This window comes from Podarcis bocagei, assembly GCF_964188305.1.
Source record: "Podarcis bocagei genome assembly, chromosome: 12".
Classification (NCBI taxonomy): domain Eukaryota; kingdom Metazoa; phylum Chordata; class Lepidosauria; order Squamata; family Lacertidae; genus Podarcis; species Podarcis bocagei.
In genome coordinates, this window is record NC_138137.1 from 30,817,262 (window position 1) to 30,844,485 (window position 27,224).

General features: G+C 43.2%; 1 long non-coding RNA gene across 1 annotated transcript in view; it reads right to left on the reverse strand.

Annotated features, from left to right (window-relative positions):
- The window catches only part of LOC308570267, a 38,047-nt gene that overhangs the window by 9,106 nt on the left and 1,717 nt on the right, over nt 1-27,224 (reverse strand). Inside the window, exons 2-4 of the long non-coding RNA XR_014001058.1 lie at nt 26,706-26,816; nt 19,443-19,518; nt 166-321 (exon numbers count right to left, since the gene is read on the reverse strand). This is a non-coding gene — a long non-coding RNA (uncharacterized lncRNA). The remainder of the gene's footprint in view (nt 1-165; nt 322-19,442; nt 19,519-26,705; nt 26,817-27,224) is intronic.

Here is a 27,224-nt window from a genome sequence, read left to right on the forward strand (position 1 = left end):
AATGGCAGAGATGCATAAAGACATGAACACATATATTCTAGAGAGGTACCAGCTTTCTCTCTGTACAAATTCAGCACCTAGGCGTTCAGCATGTTGTAGACAAAATGGAAAAACAACAACTGTTTTATTAGTGAACTGGCACAGTTGAGAACACACAGTACTTACAATGCTCTAGCCCACCCAGAGGTCAGATGGATGCAAACAGCAGGGCACTCCAAATGGAGGAGTCGTCTTTGGGAAGCAGCTGTAACTCCGGGTGAGGGTTCACCTCCAAAGAAGGTTGAGGACAGAAGTGAAGATCACACATTAAGATTGCTGGATCTAAAACAGAACATGACATGCAGAGAAACCTGATGAAAATCAATGCACGTTTTCCAATGAGATACCACTTTATTGGTGAACTATTTCTGTGCATTAATGCTTGTGCTTGCTTGATTTTTTTGTTTATTTTGCAAAGTGCAGATGGAAATGAAGTATCAGTTGATTGGGGGGGGGGGTGAGAGCTCCAATTCATTTAGGATCCCTTGTGCCACGCAGAGTTAACTCAAGATACTCAGGCATTCTCCCCCCCCCTTCCCTAAGCATTTCCTGCAGTGTGATAAGACAAGGAATGGGGCCTGTTTCAGAATTTAAAGGCACTGGCTATGATTAGTTTGAAGAAAACTTTCAATGGCGCCTTAAAGAAAAATGAAAAGAAGATTAATTCCTGAACCAGTACAAATAAAGATCTAGAGGAAATGCCAGCTGAATTCCACAAGAGGGCAGCAGAGTCCCGCATTTGGAAGAATGTGAAATCAGCCCATTCATTCTCCTTGTGTTTTGTTTTACTCTCCCTTCTCCCGCTTCATTATAATTTCGCTGAAAACAATAAATGCAAACAAACACTGTCAAGCGAGCAAACAGCAATATATAAACTGTATTTTGGAAGCACAGAACGGCACCAAGTACCAGACAAGTTAAATGAAATGAGTACATGGTGTAAAAGGGGATAAATGCTAATCCTGGCTGGTGTCCATTAAAGCAATTTTGAATTCTGGATTGTTCAAATGGACATGAGAAGGTGCTTCATCTTCTGGCTGCCAATGCAGTATTTAAACTGATTTTTTTTTAAAATGCAAATAACGCAAATTGTCTATAAACAAAATTCTTTTTATCGAAAGCTGGGAAGGGCTGTAGCTCAGCAACAAAGAACCTGCCAAGTATGCAGAAGTTCCCACCTTGAATCGCTGATATCTCCACATAGGCCTGGAAGAGACCTCTGTCTGGAACCTTGGTGAGCTGCTTTAAGTCAGTGCAAACAGTATGGAGCTAATGGCCCAATGATCTGACTCAGTGGCGTGACATGGGTTGCCAGCACCTGGGGCTGAAGGGAGGAAGGGTGGGAGGGAGGGAGACATACGAAGCATGCATGCACTTTCAGCTGCCTAATGGCACCTGTGTCATCCAGAGGAGTGCAGCCACAGAAATAAAGAGTACTGTTGTCTGGAGAAGTCACTTCCTTGTTCACATGCAGAAGCCGTTTTCAACGGAGATCAGTGATGGAAGCGTACAGCTGTATTAAGGCAGCACCTGGTGCTGAGATTTCATGCCCCTAACCATTTTGCACCCGGGGGAACTGCCCCTGTGCACGCACACACATCTCTAATGCTACACTACTGGTCTGACTTTGCATAAGGCATACCCCTCAACTGTCCCGTTTTAAGCAGGACATCCTGGATATTACAGAAGCCGTCCCAGCTTCTGATTGACTCCCAGGATTTCCCATTTTGGCTCCTGCAAGATCACGGCCCTGAGACTCGCATTTTTGGGCACCGTCCTCTCATGCAAGTCACCAGGCTCTTGTGAGATCATGGCCCCGAAATATATGCGTCTTGGTTTTCCTCCCAGGCACGTTTGAGGGTATGCATAAGAAAGCTTCCTGTGTTCCTGGCAAAATGTGGGCTAGCCCATGCTCTTGTTAGGTGGACTTGTAGCTGGTTTTACTGGCAGAAAGGAATTCAAGGGTGCCTAAGGAGTGTGACTATAGCCACTGAGCTTTTGTCACTTCAGGCACAACCCACCATTAGTTGGGAAGGAAAAGCCCATGCTGACTCCAAGTAACATGCAAACAATCTGCTGTAAATTGACTCTTAAAAATGTTGGATCAAACAATGGCACTACAAATGATGTGCGGAAAGGTCCTAAGAGGCGAAAGGATAGCCATCTTCAAATGTCTGAAGAGATGAAGGATCACAGAGATGACGGATCAACTCTGCTTTCACTTGCTCCAAAGAGGTAGGACCAAACCAAAGGGTCAAATCACAAGGGAAAGGATTTCAATTCAACATTTAGAAGAACCCATACCTCGGGTTAAAGTTGCTTCAGGTTGAGTGTTTTCGGGTTGCGCTCCGTGGCGACCCAGAAGTAACAGAACACGTTACTTCCAGGTTTTGCCGCTCGCGCATGCGCAGACGCTCAAAATGACGTCATGTGCATGCACAAAAGCGGCGAATCGCGACCCGCACACACACAGATGCACAGACACGGGTTGCGTTCTCTTCAGGATGTGAACAGGGCTCCAGAACAGATCCCGTTCGCTTCCAGAGGTACCACTGTACAAGCTGTTCAGCAGTGTTACAGACTAGCCTCAGAAGATGTTGGGCTCTCCTTTGTTGGATGATTTGAAACAGAAGCTGGACGACCAACTTACCAGGGATGCTGTGGGAGGGGATTTCTTATCTCAGTTGTGAGTTGGGGCAGGAAGGCTTTTGAGAGCCTTTCCAAACCTATTATTATATGGGGAGTGGAGAGATGTTTCCTAAACATGCACTTTTAATTTGAACCATGAAATAAAAAGACACTACAATCTTGTTCCTACAGTCATTTCTATTGGCTAAACACCATCACAACAGCCAGTTTCACCCAAATGGATATTCTGAATGCACCCAAAAAGAGCTGGTCAGCAGTGCCACCTTAGTTTCCAGGTGGCAGAGGGATGGATGCCTGAGTACAGTCCCACTAACAATATAAAACAAATAAAAACAGAAAAAGTAGTGCTTCTGGGGGAAAGGGCTGAACTTGGCCTCTCTATCTTCCCATGTGCTAGAAGATTCACCACCCTCCTTATGGAAGGCTATTCACATATTTGATCTTCTATCCACCCTTGGTAGGGGGGGGGCTATCTTGTTAGAGCTTTATGACTTCGTTCTGCTAAATGCCTAAACCAGCCCCTTTTGGTGCTGCTGAGATAACAATTATGATGCACAGGCACAAGCAAATCTGGCCAAGACATAGCTTGCATGAAGGGGCATCCATGTGGTAAGGGGGAAGCGTGGCTTTGCTACTAGCCCCCACCTCCATTGTTACAAGCATCACCAGCCCTGCTGACATCTCCACATGGTGCTTTCTCTCTTTAGACCTTTTTGAATGTTGTTGGCATCTGTCTGTCTCAAGAGATGATGCAGGGTGCTTCCAGATGTGAAGTCAAACCCACTGTGTTGGCAGCAGCAAAATGACCTCCCTGAGATGCAAGCCTGGGCAGTGTGTATGGAACAACAAGACCCAGCCCCTCTGGGCCTCGTGGTCCAAAGGAAAGCAGAGCAGCAGAGGATTAGGATCAGAGTTTTCCTTCTCCCAGATGGTCTGCCTTCCCAGGATGAGGAGCCCTAGCTGCCCCTCACTTCCCTAACAGCACGTGCAGAAACTGCCTGCTTGGCTGTTGGACCCACTACTGGTCTCGTCCACTCAATCTGCCAGAGTCTCTCTTAACATGCAGGGGAAAGTCACTAAATCACCAAGCGTTTGAGACCTTATTATTCCTACATTTTCTAAGGTATAGAAGGAACCACGCCAAGAGAGGGGAAGAGGAGTTTCTATTACAGGCCAGCCGTGCCTCCTAAAGAGACAGGCCACATGCGTTGCCACCGGCTATGGTGGGGTGGGGTGGGGGAGGGGAGAGAGGCCTGCTCCCCTGAAGCAAACAGGAGAAGCTGTCCACTGCGGACTTCGAGGGCTCTGAATCAGGAGTACAGTGGTACCTCTGGTTGTGAATGGGATCCGTTCTGGAGGCCCGTTCACAACCTGAAAAGAACACAACCCGCATCTGCTCACGCATGGGCCACGATTCACTGCTTCTGCACATGCGCGTGATGTCATTTTTCTGTGCCTGCACATGCGCGAGCAGCAAAACCCGGAGGTAACCCTTTCCGGTACTTCTGGGTCGCCTCAGGACGCAACCTGAAAAAGCGCAACCTGAAGCAAACGTAACGAGGTATGACTGCACCCATCTGGACCTCAGTGCCATTTTTTCATAAAAAGAGATGCCATAACTCACCATGAACACCTCCCTTGTTCTCTTAGAATGGCAATGGGGCCCACCTGAGAAGTGCCAGAACTGAGCTCTGGTTAGTTCGGGGGGGGGGGGTGTTTTGGTTTTCTTTTTTTTTTAAGCCCTGCATCTACTATTTGTCTCGTGGAAAATCCTGAACACTTTATGGCAATTAATTCCCGTTGTTAAATGAATATCACACACAAATATGCACCTGTGCCATGAGAACATGAGCCACTCAAGACCCAAAGCCATTTTCTACCTATTATGGCAGGAGTGATATAAAAATTGCCTGTCCTAAAACACTAGCAGGGATTTGCTCTGGGCTTATTTGAAAACAAACCTAGATTGGCACCTGAGCAGGTAGCATAAATTTAGTTCCTAAAATCATCAAGAAACGTCAAGTATAAAAATGTAGCTGGTCGGACATGAAAATGTATTGATGTTGTATGGCATGGGGCCAAGTCTTTTGTACCTTTTCCTTGTCAGCAAGTGCCTTCATTTCATTACAGGAAATGTGCTTTTGGAGCACCTTCCTTTATCAGATTTCACTTATAAAGACACCAAGGTTTAAATTCTCTCCATGGTTCCATGCTGAATTTTACAGAGCAGGGAGAATTATGGCCCAGGCATTGCTTTAAAGTCAGTAGGTTGGCTTTCATATTGGGCAGCTTCTGCTCAAAAGCTTCTTTGTGAATCATAAATCAAATGAAGAGCATAATAAAATCACACTTTCTTTAAAAGTAGCTGTACAATGCATTTGGCTTTAGGAAGAGGAGGAAAAATCCCCCTCTCCCTCTGCGAAAATGGCTGAAATAAAATACAAATGGTTGATATTTATCCTAAAGTGCCCAGCGCCCATTTTATATGCTGTTATTTCTCTCTTTTACAAATGTATTCACTGTAATGTCCTCATGAGACTGGCATCCTGTTTTTCCAGTAGCTCTCGGTGTTGAAGGAACGCAAAACAGAAGCCCCTGGTTTTGAAATAGGGACACAAATTAAGGCTTGCTGAAGAATGGGGACGTTGAATGACAGCAGTTGCTCAGCTGTGGTGTTTGAAAAAGTGCTAGAAGAGGAAGGTCAAAGATACAATAAAGAGAGAGAGAGAGAGAGAGAGAGAGAGAGAGAGAGAGAGAGAGAGAGAGAGAGAGAGAGAGAGAGAGAGAGTGCTTCCAAACAGGCACTATTTGGGATGGGATTTAGTCACGTATCAGCAAATTCAGGTTGTACTGAATTAAAGTCGATTTGGACTTCTTGTGCAACATGCCTGATTCCCCCAAAATCAGACTTCTTGCAATAAGGAATGGGGGAAATGCACTGGAAAGTGTGCAACAGCACTTGGTTGAATGCCATGGAACCTCCCCGCAAATAGATCAGAATGAATTCTTAATAAATAGCTGACTTCATCTAACCTCCCCACAAACTTTGTGCAAAGCAAATCAGGATCCATGTTCAGTAAAGAAGCTGACTTGAAGCAAGCAGATTCTGTGCATTTACACTCATTGTGTTCATCACAGATTACACACACAGCAGATACCCATGAGCTAACTAACATGTCAGGATAGAATACCCTAAAATAAAAAGAAATCTACATGTTCAGGGGGGGGGGGAGTGCGCGATAGAATCTGTTTAGCACTACAGGATGAGAAGTCTGGGACTGAATTCTTCCCCACCACCACCACCTCGCTCTGTGGGGCGGGAATTCCACAATTTAAGGATTGCCACAGAGAATGCCCTGTCCCAAGGTGACCACCACCCAAACTTCTGAGGGCAGTGTGAGCACCTTTAATTAAGTCTGAAAGCAAACCAGTGGCCAATGAAGCTGTTTTAGAACAGGGGTTATGCAAGTTCTGAAGGCAACCCCAGCTATTAATTTTGGACGTTTTGAAGCTTCTGTGTCATCTCCAAGGGCAGGTGATAGGCACAATGAAGTGGTTTCACCCATATTTGCTTGGGTTCAGACCAATATTTACACCACCTGTACCCTAGCCACCTATGCTCCTGTTTCATCGCACACTGGTCAGTAGAGTACCAAGGCAAACTTTGTGCTCCACAGCAATGGAGAAGGGGGCACTCAGGAGCGATTGTGTCGCTGGCTCTATGCATCTTGCCATTTCATAAGGCAATGGCAGCCTCAACAGGAGCCCCCAGCCATGTCTGCCAGCTATGACTGTCTAAGTATGGAGGGGGCGTGAAAAGTGGAAAAAGTGACTGTAAGTATCTGTCTTCCCTCATGTGTACAAAGTGCCCCTGAGACTCTTTTTGGTGAAGTTGGAAATGCTATTATTAGAGAACTGGAGCACTCAGAAGTGCAATACGAAGTGCCAGATGGCACCGCGAAGTGAGCGGTGTGCGATTTACAGTAAACAAATTAGTTATCTTTGATGGGTCATGGGGAGAACAGAAATGGGTTCCGGCTCAATCAGGGAGTACTCTGGAAAATGTCAAAGAAAGCAAAATAAATAAATAAATGAGCAAACGGTAGAATCTTCCCCCATTTAAAAGATGTTGGAAAATGCAGCTAGAGCAACTTAAGTGAAAGCTGTGTGACTTGTAGAGTTTTGCAGCTGGTTGTTCAAGAGCTGTTTGCTGGAAATTCTTCACCCAAATGTGGGAGGTTTCTACCAAAATGGAGAGACTGGACCTCTTGAAAGCGAAGCATGGTTGTTGTTGTTTTAATGGCACAAATTTTTTGAAGGTAGGATAGTAGTCCGGGATCCACCCCTACATGGTTAGGCTGCCAATGCCTATATGTTCACTAGATTCAGAATACATGGCAAAATATTACACATTGATTTGCAGCCTCCCACAATTGCCAGATTAAACCGTATCCAGTACCCATTTGTTTCTCTTTAAGAAAAAAGTTCAAGCTCTGCACCGTGGGATAGGAAGCAAACACTCCTGATTTAACCACAACGAAGCAGGGTGAAACTACATAAACTTACACCATAAACAATCTATGCATGCTCCTATACAAAATTACAGGGAAGGAAGCCCACCTAATTTAATCGAGGCTAAGAGATTTATTCCTGGATTATTATCCATAGTACCTTGAAAGTGCCAACACACATTAAGAGGTCCATTATTGCATGGGTGGAAATGTATAGCCCTCTCCACCCAAGCTGTAACATGAATCAGCTGATATTGCTGCATGCCACACAGGTAGTATCGTTCTGCCCGGACACTGAGGTCCAGTGCTGAGGGCCTTCTGGTGGTTCCCTCACTATGAGAAGCCAAGCTACAGGGAACCAGGCAGAGGGCCTTCTCGGTAGTGGCACCCGCCCTGTGGAACGCCCTCCCCCCAGATGTCAAAGAGAAAAATAACTACCAAACTTTTAGAAGGCATCTGAAGGCAGCCCTATTCAGGGAAGCTTTTAATGTTTAATAGGTTATTGTATTTTAGTGTTTTGTTGGAAGCCGCCCAGAGTGGCTAGGGAAACCCAGCCAGATGGGTGGGGTATAAATAATAAATTATTATTATTATTATTATTATTATTATTATTATTATTATTATTATTATTAAATGAAGACTTATGGTAGGGATGAGCAATGTGGATACTTCTGATTTCAGCAATGACACACCCTCAGGGAGAATCTACCTATGTTGTCCCTGCTCACAGAAGTTACACCTCACGTCTGGGATACACGGGGGTCTGGCTCCATGCTGTAACCACAATGTCTAATATACCAATCAGGTTTGAATCATGTCTGGAAAAGTAGTGATCACCTGTGATACCCCTACCTGGAGATGCCAGGGCTTGAACCTGGCTCCTTCTACGTGCATAGCAAATGCTGCACCAATGAGCTGCACCTTTTCAGGTAATAGCTGCCCTCACCTCCAATCTCAGACGGGTCAAGTGCTGAGGATGTCCTTGTGGGTTCAGGAGCCCCACACATGCATGCACAACCCCAAAGCTGGAGGTGGGTTGTCAACAAAATTGTTCTTTTCTTACATGAGACCCGATTCAGTGGGCTTCAATTTTTGTACCCCTATTTCTGCTGCTAAATCCAGGTGAATGCATTTAACCGAGGTTCAAGAGTGTAGCTCATAAAACAGATTCTGTGAGTTCTGTTCCCTCTTTACAACCACTGCTTCTAAAAGAAAAATACATTTCTGAATAGACTGTTATCTGAAGTTATCAGACTAATGTATTAGCTTTATTTATAATTGCTGTTCTGTTCCCCAAGGTGCAAGCTACCAAGAGAACCATTAGAGTCACTGATTTATTTATTTTTTTACTTTTGTAGTAGGAACAGCTTTGTAAAAATTACTTTTTAAAAAGAGCAAGCTTAAAGTCTTTTCATTTAATCCACCTAAGTAAAAAAGAAAAGCTGAACTAGGCAGAATAAACATGATTTCTCTGATGTGTCTGGTAAAAGGATTCTCCCGGGTAGAAGCTCCAACTTCTATTTATTTCACTTTATCAGCTCTCCATGCTGCAGAGACCTTGAAGAAATGTTGGGTCCCAGGGAGTTGTCACTCACTGACTCCTATAATCAGCTTCTAACCCATTCTCAGGATCTTGCTTGCTCAGATACAGAGTGATAAGTCTACAGAAACCTGTCTGCTAGAAAGTTCACTTCCTGAAGTTAGACCACAAACAACTGCCCTATATAACACCCTAACACAGTGTTTCCCAACCTTTTTTGGGCAACGGCACACCTGTTTAATGAAAAAAATCTCGCGGCACACCACCATTACAGCCCCGTGACGTCAGCGCGCAGCGTCACGCCGGGAGGGACGCATGAAAGTGAAAGTTTTTAATTTTTTCCCCTCCCCCTTGCCGGGGAACCTCCAAGCTTTGGGGTGGGGTGGGGGGAGGAGGCAGCAGAGCGAGGGACTGAGGGATGGCGGCAGCTGAGGCGGCGGCAGCTGTTGTGGTGGTGGCGGCGATAGCGGGCGGAGGAGGGGGCGGCGGCGGGAGTTGCTGCTGCTGTTGTTGCTGCTGCTGCCCGGACATGCCGGCCTCCTCCTCCTCCGCTGTCTCGCGCTCCTCCCTTTTGCACGCGCTGCCCCGCCGCTCGGCACCACCACCGCGGAGCCGCCTCCGGCTCGACGCGGATCCTCGCCGCCGCCGCCTCTCACCACCCGACTCGCCCGCCTCCCTCCCACGGCACACCAGCCGATGTCTCACGGCACACTAGTGTGCCGCGGAACACCGGTTGGGAAACACTGCCCTAACAGATAAATCCTACAGGTGGGTCACAGAGGGAACTGAAGGCAAAGGAGCCAAAATATCCACCACTCTACAAGGTATATGGGCAGGGCAGAAAGGAGGGTCTTTCTTTCTTTCTTTCTTTCTTTCTTTCTTTCTTTCTTTCTTTCTTTCTTTCTTTCTTGTTTCCAAGGCTGGCTGCACTGCTGGGGAATGGAAAGGCTTTGGAGCCAAGCATTTCCTGGATCTGCCCCCCTTTTGCCATTACTAGTGTCAAAGCTCTGCCATTTGCCCTTCTTCGTGTGCCTAATCCTCAAGAGGTCTGGAGGGTGGCAACACAGGCCTTCTCTGCAGTGGCTCCCTGTCTGTGGAATGCTCTCCCCAGGGAAGTTCGCCTGGTGCCTTCATTATACACCTTTAGGTGCCAGACAAAAACGTTCCTTTTTAACCAGACCTTTGGTTGATTTGATTGACATCCTATGCCCTTTTTAAATGAGGGGGTTTTTTTGAGTGGTGGTTATTGGGTAGTTGTTGGTTTGTTTATTTTTTATTATTATTACTACTACTACTACTACTACTACTACTATGCATTTTGTGGTTTTATATTTTGATTGTATTCTGTGAACCGCCCTCAGACCTGCGGATATAGGGTGGTAAATAAATAAATAAATAAATAAATAAATAAATAAAATAATAATAATAATAATAATAATAAGAAGAAGAAGAAGAAGAAGAAGAAGATGCAAGGTTTGTACTGCAGCTGGGAGAGACCACGTGAAGTTACATTTCTTTTGTGTTTCTCTGCCCTTGGAGAAAGAGAACCAAAGTACCATGTGGTCTCTGGGGCCCCCTTCCACAGACTATAGGACTACAGCTTATAAAGACATTTTAACCAACAATGGGCCAACTACTTTGGTTCAGCTTTAAGAACATAAGAGGAGCTTCCTGGATCAGGCCAATGGCCCATTTAGTCCAGCATCTTGTTCTCACAGTGGCTAAGCAGATGCTTGTGGGAACACAAGAGAACTGGTATTCAGAAGCCTTGCTACCCTGACCATGGAGGCAGAGCATAGCAATCGGGGCCAATTATACACTTCTGCTCCTCTTGGAGCGTAACCTTGTAAAATGGGGTAACAGCTAACAAACAATGTGGCTGGATGGAATTGCCTTCCTTGCTAAGCATGAAGAATGTTATGAGGGAAAAACCCATTCAGACACTTATTGCAGTCCAGGTGAAAAGAAGAAGATATCAGAATCACTGGACAGTGCACAGTGCAATTGGATGCATCCTGAATTGAGGTGGGGTCCCTCAAAGGGATTTGGGATTTGTCCAAGTCAAAGTGGGACCTGTACAAAGGCTTTAATGTCTCAAAGCTAGGTTGTCACCAACCTTTTTTGGGCCAGTGGGCACACTTGGAATTTTGAGAAAGTGCCCTGGGCACAGAGCAAATCACAAAATGGCTCCCATGGGCATGACACAAAATGGTTGCCATTGGGTGTGGCATAAAACAATATAGCTGCCATGGAGGTATAAGCATAATACAAAATTATAGCATATATAAAAGGACAGAAAAAGTGAAGTATGCCCCTCCCACATCAGCCACGGAAGTACCACCTGCATCAGCCATGAAGGGAGGGGGATTCTCAGCTCAATGAAACATGAAATATTAGCAACCAATGAAGTTTGAATCAAGCCAGGACAAATAGGAACTGATCAGCCAGAGCAAACTATCATCTTTTTGATAGGATGTTACTGTGACTTTTTGTGGGTGTCACATGAGGTTCTGGCAAGTCCATTCTACTTGTAACCAAAGGGAAACACTTTTACCTGGAAAGTAAATTCCTTTTAGTTCTTCCCACTTCAAAATAAACTTTAAAGTTGCCTGGCACAGAGGGCCCTGTGGACCCACTTGATTACAGCTTGGATTATTCCTTACCTAGGGACACCTCTTTCGCACCTGCAGTTCACAGACCAATTGCACACAAGTGGCATGAGGATGTTAAGTGATTCCTATTACACTCACCCTAAAATGCTAAAAGCTGATCCTGTGGGGAAACCACTGAAGCCATCCTTCTAAAATTTGGCAGGATTCATTCCCTCAGAAAGAGTGACCTTGCCTGAAAATGTTGCCCAATTCTGCCCAATATATATTTTTTAAGTTAAATGAATTTGGCACAAAAGACCCCTGGACCTATTTGCCTGTAATTTGGCAAGCTTTAACTACCAGGGTGGTGAAGGGGGTGGGGGTGGGATCCTGGTACACCTGCAGATGTCAACCACTTCTGAGTATAGCTGTTCTTTGCTTTTCCAGTAGTGAATAGGGGAGGAATGAAGTGGACTCACATGGACTCTGAGACAAATCAGACACCTAACAAAGGAACCTTGGGGTTGATGCACACCACTCATTCTTACCATTGAACAATGCACACTGAAGAACAAGGCATGAACTAACATTTTACCTTATTCTAAATTCTGGTCACTTCCCAAATACTGTTGAATTCTCGCTACTGAAGTATGGCGGTATCTGAGTTGCCAAATTGCTTCAGTGTGCAATACCAAGTTCCTGTCTGAGCCTCCCGAAATCAATATTTAGATGTAAAGGAGTTTCTTAGCCTTCTTCAAATGATTTGATAACATAAATTTGTTCCTTGTGACTGCAGAACCTTTTTTTATTTTAAAAAAGAAATCCCTCTTTGCATTTCAAACCTCTGTGCCTCTAGTATCTGTTTAAACTCTTTCCCCTTCTTTATTAACTCATCAAAGCTAAAATGCCATTAAAGAGAGACATCGTCTGTCCTTCATAAGACAAATGTTAAATACTCTTAGCTCTTCTCAGAATCATCCCTTTAAACAGCATAACTATGATCTCTAATATCTCTCAGCCAGATGTTTCCCAGTTGGAGAGTAAGGTTTTGATGCAGAGTTTCATGCTCTTAATCAATCTTTAAAGAAGCTTCTGGAGCTTCCAGGATGCTGTGAATTATATTTCTACTAATTCTGAGACTGCATTCTTCCCCTGACTTCATTATCTGCACACAAAGAGCATCATTTTCTAAATGCTCTGAATTCATTAGGCTTGCTTGTGTTTTGAGGAAGACTGCGATCATGGCTCGCAAAGCAGGCAACTGGTTTTGTTTTCTTTTTTTGTCTGCAGTTGGCATGAATAATTCCAATCAATGTTTTCCTTTTCCAAGACCATAATTGTTCTCATGCTACATTTTCAAAGTTCGTGACTAGATTCCTGCAAATTAAATTCATTTCTGAAGAGGTTAAAAACAAAGAAAACGAAGAACATTGTCTTTCTAAGGATAAATCCAGGTGTGATTTCCTAGATGATCTAAGGCTTCAAAATGAAACCTTTGCACTCAGTGAAATGACTTCCCCATTCGCTTGCATGAATGGTGAGACGGTTCGACATGGGCAAAGAAATTCAGGCAGGGATCATCCTGCTCTTTGGAAGTGAATAGGGTGCCCTGAATGCAGAGGAGTTCTCTGCTCACATGGGATTCTGGATTGCAGCAACTAAAGGTTAACTCACTTCTAGAATCTTGTCCTAGAAAGCTCTTGACCTTGACACAAGTATTGTTGTCCTCACCTTTTAAAAGCCAATGTCTTTGCAATTGAAAAGTAATAAATCAGCCTTTAGAATTTGTTTTAGAAGCAAAGAAAAAAATCATCTGCTTTTGTGAACTAGGAATACTGAACTGAACTGTCTTGCCAAGATTACCTGAAAGCTAGACAAGCAGGAAATGCAACAGAGCAGGTGATCACACCAATTCATCTCTTTTACCTTCCCTGGATCACAATCACTGTTTCCACTAATGACTCTGAATACAAAAGTATCAATCTCCACCTCATTTTTTTATTAGAATACTTCTCAACCCTATATTATACCTTTTTTTGTAAAGTCAAAAATATATTAAATAAGTACAGAAACATGAGTTTTGTCTTTCCAATATTCAATAAGACACTATTAGTTTTCTATAACTAGTTGTTCAGCTCGTACATAACTAATCAATTGAGCAAATACTGGGGTGAACAGCTGCTTTGTGCTGCAGCCAAACAATAAAGCAAATCAGGGTGATTTGTGATTGGGTTTATCCACACCTGAGACAAACCGTGATGTCAAGAACACATCCTGAGTTGGATCAGGGCCTCCTCAATGCCTCATGCTGCTTTATCTCTTGGAAAGCTACTTTTCTGTTCACCATATCACTATGCTTTTTCCTGTGCCACTACAGTGGTACCTCAGGTTAAGTATTTAATTCATTCCGGAGGTCCGTTCTTAACCTGAAACTGTTCTTAACCTGAAAGCCCCACTTTAGCTAATGGGGCCTCCCGCTGTCGCCGCGCCGCAGGAGCACAATTTCTGTTCTTATCCTGAAGCAAAGTTCTTAACCTGAGGTAATATTTCTGGGTTAGCGGAGTCTGTAACCTGAAGCGTATGTAACCTGAGGTACCACTGTATGCTTTTCTCAGTCTATGGGCTTTGCAAGAACTGAGCCTGTCCCAAATGCTGCCTGCAAAGCACTGAAGAGCTTTAGGTTGCTTTCAAATTTATTAAAGAACAACAAAGGATTTTATTTTTTTTAGTCAAAAGTTTCATTTAACTTTTTTTTAAAATGTCAATTGCTCTTCAGGAGCTCTTCAGAAGTCTGCAGGCAGCATTTGGGACAAGCTCATTCTACAGTGGCTATTGAAGGATGTCTAAGGTGGCTGGGGTGATGATGCTAATTAAAAAAAAAATGTACAAGAATACAAACCACTCAGCCACCTCTCAGTTATTTCTTCAATTTCACAAGGATTTGAACCTACAATTGCATTAATGAATTCAACAGCAATCAACAGAAACATCATTATGACTCTAGATTCAGTTAGGTAGCCGTGTTGTTCTGACGCAGTCGAAGTAATAATAATAATAAAAATTGTCCAGTAGCACCTTATAGACCAACTAAGTTTGTTCTGGTATAAGCTTTCGTGTGCATGCACACTTCTTCAGATACAGTCATATGATTATAACTGTAAACTCCCTATACAGAAGTTCCTTTTTTCTTCCAAATTATTGACCCCAGTATGATTTTAGCTTATACAGTGGTACCTCAGGTTAAGTACTTAATTCATTCCGGAGGTCTGTACTTAACCTGAAACTGTTCTTAACTTGAAGCACCACTTTAGCTAATGGGGCCTCCTGCTGCTGCCGCGCCGCGCTGCCAGAGCACGATTTCTGTTCTCATCCTGAAGCAAAGTGCTTAACCTGAAGCACCATTTCTGGGTTAACAGAGTCTGTAACCTGAAGCATATGTAACCTGAAGCGTATGTAACCCGAGGTACCACTGTATAACAGATTAACTTTTCTGTGGATTGCCTTGATGCATGTTTTCAATCTGAAAAATGCCCAGGTTGCCCAACAACGGGTTGGTTGCTCTGTACTTTCTCATAGCTCTTTGCAATATATCAAGTGTTCAGCCAGGATTAAAATGTCAGTTGCATAGAGAGACTGAACGCTGGGGTGCCTTAAGTATTCTGCAGGGTTGTTTACTGAAACCATCTGAAAGGGGATATATTTCTTATTTAATTGCATGTGTCTCATCCAGCATCTCAAACAGCAAGAGCAGGATATCTTTACATGGCACAAGTGTCCTTGTAATTTTTGAGAAGTGACTCAATGTGTCATCTGGTGTGACCTGTTTAATTCACCTCCCTCTCCACTTGTCCATTTCACCCTCCCTTCCTTCCTTCCTTCCTTCCTTCCTTCCTTCCTTCCTTCCTTCCTTCCCTCCCTCCCTCCCTCCCTCTATTCAGCCTTTTTCTTTGTATTATTCCTCACAGTTATTTTCTCCCCCTGCTCCACTATTTAGTGCCTCCTTTCTCCTCCATTTCCAGTTTGGCACTGCTGGAAGTGCTATGTTAAAGTGCTCTCAATTCTCCAACTGTGAAATGAGCGTCTTAGCAACCTTCCTTACATGGTCAACCCAAGAATTAAAAGAGGCATTTCCCAGACAGTTCATTTTTGCTATGGTATTGCAGTGCAATTCTCATATGCAGTTGATCTCCTGGCTATGCAGATTTCCCCAGTTAGGAAACTGTAGCTTCACATCCCTTGTTGTGTTAAATGATTGAGGAAAGCACTATTTGCCTACCACATGAACACAATGTATTCATGACTGCAAGTGGATGGCGACTTAAGTGTCACCAGCAACCATTATTCGGTGTCTGTGACTATCATGAGTGACCAATGACACAACTCTTCACCCCAAAGTATTCAATTATCCATGGCATTTATGGATAAGGAGCCCCGGGGCGGAAAACAGGTACACAATTTAAAAACAAAAGCTGTTAAGTTGTGGGTGAACATATCAGGCGACACAGTGATTCTTCACACAGCTCTTGTTCATTCACAGGCCAGAACAGAACTGAACTGAAGGGTTCAGCCAGCCTGCTTATATAGAGCTCCACTAGGACACAACAGTAACCATTTTCTGTAACTATACAATCACTGAACGTCACTTTCGATCCCTTATTTGCATATGTGGACCTGAACTATCTACAGTATCCCCCTGCTGGCCCAGGGTGAGAACTTCAGTACATAACAAAAGCAAAACAAAAAACATTCTGAAACAGTGAAAACATTCTAAAAACAATTGCAATTAAAACCATTCTCTTATCCAATGATCTCAGAGTTGCCAGAGGAGAGAGAAATGAAGAGTGGGATAAATGAGAGAATGGGAAAATGTGCATATATTTGTTTATTTTTTAACAGTGTTTTATTTTTACTGCTGTAAAACCAATTGCAAAAGGCTGATTTCTCACCCGCCATTCCACAGTAGGCAACAAGCACACATTTAGTGCTTTAAATGCCGCCCTGAAGGAGGACCAACACCAACAAGACTCAATACATTTTGCTTCTGAAGAAAGAGAAACAAATACCTCTCCCCGCCCCCCAGAAAGAGTCAAGGTGCAGAGTATCCAAAGCTATCTTATTTAGGCATCTGAGACAGAAGATCCTACATGTGCCCCCACTCCTTCTTTGCAGGAAATGTACAATAATAATAAAAATCAGCAATTTGCTACCTTTTCTCAACACCCAAACCAGAGGAAGCTGCCTCATTCTGCCTAATATTAGGCCCAGTGACAATCCCATCTTTCCCTTTCAAGCCATCATGACCCATGGTTTTCATTGACTGTGTGCACTTAAGCCATCCAAAGCAGCAACACACATATCTTTGTGTGGAGGCAATTCTCAACTGTAGTGCATGCATGAACCGGCCTCAAGCTTTGATAAGCAGAGATGGGGGAGAAATTCAGTTCAATTCACATTTTGCGAATTTGCACTTCCTGAAAGAAAACGCAACCATCCTTTCAATTTCACACTTCTGTTAATTTTGTGATGGAGTCCTTCTACCAAAAATGTGTACATAAATGCATATATTAGATCAAGGTGTGTTAAAAATGCAAATGCTCATGAAAATATATTTTAAATATGCATTATGTTAGGTGATTTTTGGCAACGCTGCATAGGAAAACATATATTAAAGCAGACAAGCACGCTAAAAGCCTGACCAATTTTTCTGAGAACTTTAAAAAACCCTCACAGACTGAGGGAGAAATGTGCTGAACTAAATTTAAGTTTGGAAAATTGAGAAATGGAAACTGACAGATTCATCTGTTCCAATCTGAAAGGAGAAAGTTTCCAACCTGCAGGGTGATTCTCTTGTTGTAGTAATTAGAAGTGACCCTCTCCATCTCCTCCATTTCCTGCTGCTGTGCAATTTTTTTTAGAGGAATCCTATTTCCCGTGGTTTACCAACTTGGTTCATTTGTGTACATGCTAGCATATTACAACCCCGGAGAAATAGCATACTTTGAATGCCTTATCAACAGATGATAGATCTTCCATGAAAAAGTAAATCTTGTAGGTTGATTACACTGACCTAACAGTTCCCCTAATCTTAATTCTTGCATAAAAACGTAATTTTGCAAGATAGATCCTGCTGGGCCTTAATGAAGGCACATAATTTATTTCAGCTTTTTTTAAAAAAATATATATCCTCAGTTGTGCATAAAGGCATGAAGTGGAAATCTGAGCATTATTAAAATGATTCCATAAGCTAAGACTGCCTACCGCAGAGTTTGAGCTAAACACAGCAATGAGTGATGAGATTCAGTGGGTGGGCAACCACAATTGTCTTTTGAATTAAGTGGGGGTTGGGAAGAAGAGATAAAAAGGTGTCAGGTTAACAATCATGCAATTATGTGTGTGTTGAAGAAATCAGAAGTGGAATTACATCAATGTGCAATTTACTAAGAGATTTATTTCTTTTTTCAAAAGAGCATTTAGCAAATGTTTGATTTGTGCACTTGTGTCTTTAAAAACTCTAGTGTTCCACTTTATACACAACAATGTACACATACCACCTTGACCAAAGGACACTCAGCAGTTTTAACCTGATTATTACACAGGCACACAGCCACTGTGCTTCAGATAAAAGCACCCAGAACTTCACTGCCAAGCTTAACCCAGAATTCTTTGCTGGACTATTGTGGCTCAGCAAGGAAGGCAAAGGTAACAGCAAAGAAATTGCAGCAAGGTGTAAATGAATACATCTTACATGGGCAGCCCTGGTTCTCTACATGGCGAGTGTGCAAGTTATGGGGCTGGAAATGCCTTATCCCAAGTAAGAGGTTTTGCTTAGCTAACTGATCAATGCATATAAAAATAAATAAACTGGGCTCCTCCATCACCTGTATTTCGGACCTTTCTCTTCACAATCTTCTGAAGTACTTTACAGCAGTTATTGAAATTAGTGGTGGACTAACTCTTCTCAGCTCAGTGAGGGATTGTGTTCAAATTTTCCAAAACAGTTAGACAATTTCTTTTTTCTCCCCTCCCCCAAACCCAATTCCAAATTGGGAAATGCCTTCACTCTCCTAGCGATGTCATCAGGACTGCAAAGGGGTCCAAAATCATTCGCTTCTCCCAAGCCCAAGCCCAAATCCCCCAGTTTCTCAGTAATTGCCCCCCATCAGTGCAACATCAATGCCACCCTACATCAGCCACTGCCATGCTCACTCACAGAGAGACAATCTTTGCACCTTTTTCAGAAAAGAGAGAGAACGTGTGTCTAGTTCTGGCATCCAGTGAAGTATGGGAATATTTTTGGGGCCGCAATCCATATAGGAGAGGCTGGACCAGTGCAAACAGAAACTGACCATGATGAGCAAAGTCTCCTGTGCATTGTGGATTTTTGAGGCGCTATTTATTGAGACCTTTTGTGAGCACCATAAGAGGTACTGCAGACACACTGGTGCCCACAGGTGTCATGTTGGAAACCCTTGTATAACTGTTAAGCCAATAGAATGAGTGAGTGAGTGTTTTCATGGTTGGGGGGTGGGTTCAGGGAGATTTGCAGACAGCGATCAGTTTCAAGTCTACTTTAAGGTTTCATAAACTTTCAAAGTTAAGGTTATTATATAATGCTTTTTAACCAAACTGAGATCCTTGCATCCTCATAAAGTTACCCATTCCCAAGTTTTAAAAAGTCATGATAATTATGATTCACTTGTTAGAGAGATCAAATATTTTAATTTCTTCTGCAGAGGCTATCCTTAGCAAAAGGTCCTGGCAGACCAATTTAGTTTAAAAGCCTTGTATGGAGGGCAAGGAAGAGGTTATTAAAAGATGCATAGACTAATACAGGACTCAATAAGTCTCGCTTTTCCCCCAAAAAACAAAGGAAGCCCATTACATTTGACCTTTCATCTTTTGAAATGATTAATCTTTACAGCAAAATTTTTCCTTAATCAGCTCTTTAATGCTAATCACAGAAAATGACTCCCCAACTTTTAGAAGCTTAATTTGGAACAATTCCTGCTTCCAATACCTCTTTGAAACACAGTCTTAAAAAGCGCAGTTCATTTCTGCTGGGGACATACTTCTAGAAGGTCAAAAAATAAAACTTGTGCTATTTCTACTCACCTTATATTAGAAGATGTATCAAACTACCCATGAACACTCATACGATATATCATTGAACATGAATGGATCCAGTGACCTGTAGAGGACAAGGTTATTGAGCAACCTATTAGACATGCTGACAAAAATACAATATTTGGGTCATATTATACAACATAAAAACAATTACTTTAAAATGTTTCACTGGGATAGTTTAAAGATACAGCTCACTAAAACAAATTAACTTAGAAGAGAAGACCTCTTTATGCATTACATTTAGAGGTGACACAATTGGGTATAGGCACCAAATAAGGCAACCAAAATAAGCACCTGTAAGTTAATTAGAATTGTGCACTCCTTTACGTCTTAAAATATTACTTTAAGTGTTTTAGTTCAAAAGTATGCCAAGCTGTCTTAGGCATGCTTTGGGGCCTGGGCATGCCCAGTTTTGATTTTGGGTGTTTTTAAAAAAAAAAATAATAATAATAATAATAATAATAATAATAATAATAATAATAATAATAATAAATATTATAGGCATTCCTATAAATAAACAATTGTCATGTCTCCATTCACCATACACTTTATTCAAGCAGGTATCATAAAGTCAATTGTTTAATCGATATTACATTCTGTCTACCTGAACAGATACAATATCCTTACGGTTTTTAGCTCTTACAATTTTTAGCTCTTATTTTCTGATAACAGAATATTCATTTTTAATCCTTGCAGGAGTGGATAAATTTCTTCCAATGTTCCATAGCTAATTGTTTTATTTTTATGCCCCTCCTAAAAAATATCGGGTGTGTGAAATATTGTACTTCGTTATTCTATGCCACACCCTGTTTCTCCATTTTCTCTATGTCAGCAGTTCTCTCCCCACCCTCACACCAGTTTTTGGCCATTGAAACATTGGCACAGGCAGGAATCAAGAGGCGAGGGGAGATAGCTCCATCATGCAAGCACTGCGTTGAATTCTTCACCATATATTTGCTTGGGCCACTACACAGTATATAAGCAGGCATTCCTAAAAAGAAAAACAACCAGTTTTTCTACGTTTGCACATATAAACCTCATATAACAGATTTTATTACAATCTGGTATGTTGTATACTGCCTTGATATCCTTTTATGAAATTGTGGATGATAAATACAACACACTCGTCGCAGGGCCAGCCCTACCATTTGGCACAGTGAGTCAGCTTCCTTAGGCAGCTCATTTGGGATGTAATGAAATGGCAGCAAATTACTAGACATCTGTCACTGCATGTTTACTGCCAGGGAAAGGTACCTGTGAGATTTTCTGCCTAAAGTGGCAAAATAACTCGACCAACCAGGAGTGCTTTGTAGCTTGACATGGAGGGGTGAGGGTGGTGTTATCTACTGCTCTGCCTCAGGTAGGAACATGTTTTGTGGTGGCCCTATACAGCCTTATGCATGCTCCATCATCCCTGACCACTGGTCCTGCTAGCTAGGGATAATGGGAGTTGTAGTCCAAAAACAACTGGAGACCCATGTGTGGGAAACTCAGTGCTAAGGGAATCCAGTCAATGTTTTATGTGCTCCAGTTCACCTATAGTTTGAGCCCAGGATCTACACAAAGCTCAGGAGCTCTGGAAGCTCTGGAAAAGGTGTACCTATGGGTTGGAGAAATGGGAGCATACAAAAATCACCTGTCAGGCATTGGAAGTCCTCCTGTGACACTTGGATCACACACACCCACCACCCTTGGCTCAGCACACCAGTACCTGCTTTGCCAGAAGAAATCCACCAGGATCTCTACCAGGAAAAGCTGCTGCTTCTGCAGGAAGGAACAGAAGTGGGTAGAGAGGTACAGAGCAGCTACAAGGAGGGGCATTTCTCCTGTCCAGGAAGGGGCACTGATACAGCACGTTGCCAAAGGTGCAAGGGACCTTAGATATGCCTCGTGCTCAGGAGACTGTGCACTGAGGCAGGTGATGAGATCTATTTCTGACCAACTTTTCTTATGCCTAACACGTGTTCAGGTTTGTCCTATGAAAGATGGGTTGGTCACCAACCTTCGTGTAATTAGTACACATAGGAGCCAACTCTCCCCTCCACCCCAATAAATTATTTGAGGGTGCCTGCCCTGCCCAAAGTTGATGAATGTTGCCATTCAAGTGGGGTGTGTATGTTTATGCATCTTGTGGTTGATTATGCAGGGTGGGGCTTACCTGCCCCCTCTCCCAATATTTTATTCAAGTTGGCACCCCTGACAGTACAGAAAAATAACCTACAGAAATTAACTGTGGCCTGGTTTATATGCCTTTAGGAAGGAAATGGCTTCTGTGTGGTAGATCCTGCTTCAGCATTCTGTGCTTTTCTTAACCCATCACAGCAGCTCCCCCTTTCCCCGCTGCATACCATTCTGCAAATGTGCACAGAGTGGCAGCCTAATAAAAGTGCGCTGTGCAATTTTCAAATTCTCTCTCCATATGTGTCTCCCCCCACTCGTCTCCCTCCCATTTATTTCCCTTTTGTGCGTTCCTTTATAGTCTCATTTTTTGTTCTGGAAAACTTTAGACTTCAGTTAAGATAAGCTTCACGGAAATGGTAACAGTAATTAGCACATACAAGGGCAAGTTCCTTGGGGGATTTCGAAATAAGAACTTTCCCTACCGAGATAAATAGTGGCAACGTGGAAATCAAAATGTTTTGGTAGCACTTGATAGAACCACAAAGACTCTCCAGTGAATTTTATCACATGGCTATGGACGCCTGTTCAGTGCTCCGCATAATAAAGAAATGTCTAATGTCAAAACAATTGCCTCAGAAACCTAAGATAAGTCTTTATAAAAAGTGCGAAATCTTAACACAAAAGAAAGGCCTGCTGTTTCTCCAACTGCCTAAACAAATTGAAATAGGCAAGTTTTTAAAAATATAATCTCTCTCTCTGATAACTTAATTTCTTAAATGGGGCCCTATATGAGTGCTCTTGAGCAACAGTGGGGGGAAAAACAAGGAGTGTCAGATAACAGTCTGTGTATTTATTGTTTCAGTTCTTTGCCTTTTAACTATTACAGTGTTCCATTTCTCTTTCAATCATTTTAGGAACAGTTTAAGTACTGCTTGCCCTCCTCTATCATGGCAGTGACCCTATTATTCTATTATATAATGCAGTGCAGGGTAATAAAAGAGACACCCACAATCATTAATGCACGCCAATACGTTCTCCCTTTAATCTTCCAGCATCTCTTTGCCTCTGTATGCGTAATTAGTACACGGAGATAAACTGCTTTTCAGCTATGTTTGATTTATTCAGTGTGGTGTAATTATAAATAAATTGAATCAACGAATACTGAATAAATCAGTTTCTGCCGAGAGAAAATTGAAACCAGTGGCCTTTCGCACAACGGAATCACTCTCTTGTTTGTCCTTTGATAGCTGTTAAAATTTCACTCTGTAAATATTTCTTTGTAAATTAGCTGACAATATGGAAATGCTCTTTATTCTCTGCGAAGTATACACAAATTGTTGTGCCTCCCCCCCCCCCCCGATATGCACATAGTTAGCAAACATAAATAACTGCAAAATAAGCCGTTTTGGGGGGTTGCTGCTGCTGTGCCAAATAGAATTAATTGTGATATTCTTTAGAATTGTATCTGCGGAAGGGCCCAATATAATTTGCTTATAGTACAGGAAATACAAAGTGAGGGCATTGCAAAGTACGTTATCTTCCTTAAATACCACCCAATTAAAAAGCACAGGACTGGTCAGAATGTTTCCATATATGATTTATAAGTACAAGCTGCAACCATGACCCAATATGGGCAGTGTCTGATTTCTAGAAAAAGACATGCAGAGGGTTAAATCTGTTGGGAGGTCACAGTACCTTTCAGTGGTACCCTTTTCTCCCAACCCCTACCACCATATCAGAGGGATGGGGAACTTGTGGTCCTCCAGGGCTTGTTGCTCTACAACAGGCACCCCTAACCTTTCGCCCTCCAGATGTTTTGGCCAACAACTCCCATGATCCCTAGCTAACAGGACCAGTGGTCAGGGATGATGGGAATTATAGTCCATAACATCCAGAGGGCCAAAGGTTGGGGATGCCTTCTCTACAACCACCCCAACATTCATTGTTGACTGTGGCTGATGGATGCTGGAGTCCTACAACATCTTGGAGGGTCACAGACCCACTCATCACTCTGTAAACAGCTACTCCGTATTTAAGGGGAGAAATGTACCTGCTTAAGGGCACTTTCATTGGTCCCCACATTGTGTTATGTCCCAGTGTTAAGGCCTGGAACTGAAAACAGTAGCCGGAGCAAGCCTTGCCACAAAATTAAATGCTGAGCACATAGGACGTTGGACTTAGACCTGGACGATCTGCATTTAAATCACAACTTAGAACATAAGGAGAAGCTGTTGGCTCTGGCCAAGGGCCCCCTCCAGTAGAGTATCCTGTTCCCAACTATATGAACATGGGAAGCTGACAAGCAGAAACAGCCCTCTTCCCACTTGTGATTCCCAGCAACTGGTATAGTAATGGTAGTAGTAGTTGTTATTATTTTATTTATACCCTGCCCACTCTGGGTCATTCAGAGACATACAATCTTTTGCCAGGTCTCTACCCCCAAGGAACCTGCCTCAGGGTACCAGGGGCATTGGAATGCAATCTCACATAACAAACGTTCAATTTCCTTTAAAGAAACATGAGCACCTGCACCTCTCTGTCTGACTAAATGAAGCAGTTCAGTAGCATGCACTTTCTGGGACTTTGTAAGCTCCCCCCCCCATACTCACGGTGTAGCCGGCTAAGACTTCTCCAGTCGAGTGAAGTATGAGGCTGGCTGACTGCTTCGGCTGCGCAAGGGATCTGGCACGTCGGGGTCACCAGATGTAGAAATGAAAAATCATGGGAGACGAGAGAGGCAGGTGTAGCTAGGCGTCTGTCAGGGCGGGCCCTGAGAGCCTATTTTATTGAATATTGCAAGCATTGCCCCAGGTAGGCCTGTGGTTGATTGGTTGATACATACACACAGAAACTTGTAATTGGTTAACATAAGTACTAAGGCGGGAATTACATGTGAAAGGTGGGGATTACATGTGATCATTTATCATTGATGGAGAGAAGGCTGAGAATCGGAGCTGGAACTAGACAGGCATGAAGCCTCCTAATTGAATTGTAACTAAGGATTAATTGGCACAAACAATATAACAATCGGGTTTTATAGTTATGGTCAGCTAGGCATGGAGAGCAAGTACAGTTTGTTTTCCATGAGCTTGGGATGTCTGTTACTTAATGATTGATCATAGCATGTAACAATGTAATCAGGTTCTGTAGTCAGCTAGGCGTGAAGAGCAGGTTCGCACAGTGTGTGCAAAAGCAGGGAAAAACCTAGAGCAAGACTTCTCAGAAAGCAAGAGAAAAAGAGGAGCAAAACTTCCCCAAAATGGAGCAGTTTTATGCAGAAAGAGACTAACAGTTATGTGCAGAAAGAAGACTTCCCTTTACATACTGCCTCTGACAGTGGCAGTAGAATGAGAGTGGCCATGTGCTGTTCTCGTTTACAGAAGACAGCCATCTATTTGACGGTGATGACAAAGGGCAGTAGTTCAGTAGTAGGGCACCTACTTTTTGCATGCAAAAAGTCCCAGATTCAACCCTTGGCATCTCCAAGTAGGACTGGCCAACAGTCCTGCCTAAAATCCTGGCAAACCACCGCCAACCAGTGTAGACAAAACTGACTTTGATGGACCAACCGTCTGACTCACTGAAAGGCAGCTTCCTATGATCCTCTATTTAAAAGGGTTGTCTTGTTCAAGTCTGGTTTTAAAGATAATTAGCAAGATCATAAGTAGAGCAGAGATGTTAGTACCTGGACAGTAATCTGAGCAGGCACTGTTAGTGGGTGGTTCCCTAGACTAGATGGGTGGGAGATTGCCTGCTCTTGATGGGGTTACACTTCCTCTGAAGGAGAAGGTTTGTAGCTTGGGGGTACTCCTGGATCCTTTGCTGCCGCTTGAGGCTCAGGTGGCCTCAGTGGCCCAGAGTGCCTTCCATAAGCTATGTCCCTATCTGGACAGGGAGAGCCTAACTACTGTTGTCTATGCTCTGGTAAGGTTAGATTACTGTAATGCATTATATGTAGGGCTACCTCTGAAGACGGTTTGGAAACTTCAGCTAGTGCAGAATTCAGTGGCCAGGTTACTCACTGGAGTATGACGGTTTGAGCATATTATACCGATCCTGGTCCAACTGCACTGGCTACTAATTAGTTTCTGGGCCCAATTCAAAGTGCTGGTTTTTACCTATAAAGCCTTAAATGGCTCAGGACCGCAATACCTCAAGGACTGCCTCTATCCATATGAACCTACCCAGACTCTGGGATCATCTTCTGAGGCCCTTCTTCATGTGCCCCCTCCTCAAGAGATACAGAGGATGGCAACATGAGAACAGACCTTTTCTGCAGTGGCTCCTCATCTGTGGAATGCTTTCCCCAGGAAAGTTCGCCTGGTGCCTTCATTATACACCTTTAGGCACCAGGCTAAAACGTTCCTTTTTAACCAGGCTTGGTTGATTTGATTGACATCCTATGCCCTTTTAAAATGGGGTTATTTTATTGGGTTGTTGTTTTTATTTTGATTATATATTTGGTGGTTTTATATTTTGATTTTGTTCTGTGAACTGCCCTGAGACCTCTGGTTATAGATCAGTAACAACTTGTTCACTATCTTCCCCAGTATGGTGAGATGTGCTGTATTTCTACATACAGTAATTATTTCTAAATTTGCATCTATACATAAAACTTAGCACATGTAAACTTGCGAACCTGTGCCCTGTTCTCTGTGACACATTTCTTCCCTTTCTTGGGTGATGTGTATGTGGCCACTCAAGTCACAGCTGAATTGTGTGATCAGTCATCCGGAGTAGCCGCGTCATTCAATCATGCATTTAAATGCATGTCCCATTGCACCCACAATGAAATTCCACCACCAAATGCCTCTCACTTGAGCTTTGCAGTGGTGCATTACCACCAACATGCATGCACAGTGCTTGAATTACAGGGAGAAAGGTAGGGGCCTCCTCAAATGAAAGTTGCAAGCCCCAGCTTCTGACTCCCCTGGATTTTTAGCCTTGAAGTCATGTCCCCTGCAATAGCTAAAGGGACCCTAGCAAGCATAAGAGGGACTCCCCTCTGGCAACCCTGTAATTTGAGCACTTTGTATGTATGGTAGGGCAGGAAGCGGCAAGTGCACATCAGAGCCCAGTCGCACCAGCGCAACATCCTGATCAGAGACTTTCTCTCAGCCAATTACTTGCCTGACAGATTGTACAGCCTTTAGCAACGAAGGGTGCACCTCTCGTTGGCATGCCTCCAACTTTCAGGAATGCAGCTGTAATTTTCCCAGGCATAATGACTCACATTTAGATCTGGAAGCAAGGGAAATGGATGGCACAATTTAATTTAAATATCGAAAATAAAGTTTGAATCCTCTGATGCCTCCACCCCCCACCCACCCACCCACCCACAAGGACGCCAATGTCCTTCCTCATTGAGATTAAAGAGGCGCTTTGCTGGCTAAAGCCAGCGGAAAGACACATGACCCCCACAATTCCTCAGAACTGCTCTGCCTTGGCGATACACTTGCAGCGTGGCAATAAATCTGCCAGCTTACGAGGCACAGACACGGCATAATTTACAAAGGCAAAACAAGATAGCCGTGTAATAATCCGTCACTGGAATGGGGCTTGGTGTTTTGCCACACCAGAGCAGGTCACTCCTTGATGAGTGCTCTGCCGTGCCGGTTCTGCAGCAGGCCGTTCTTTTTTAAAATAAAT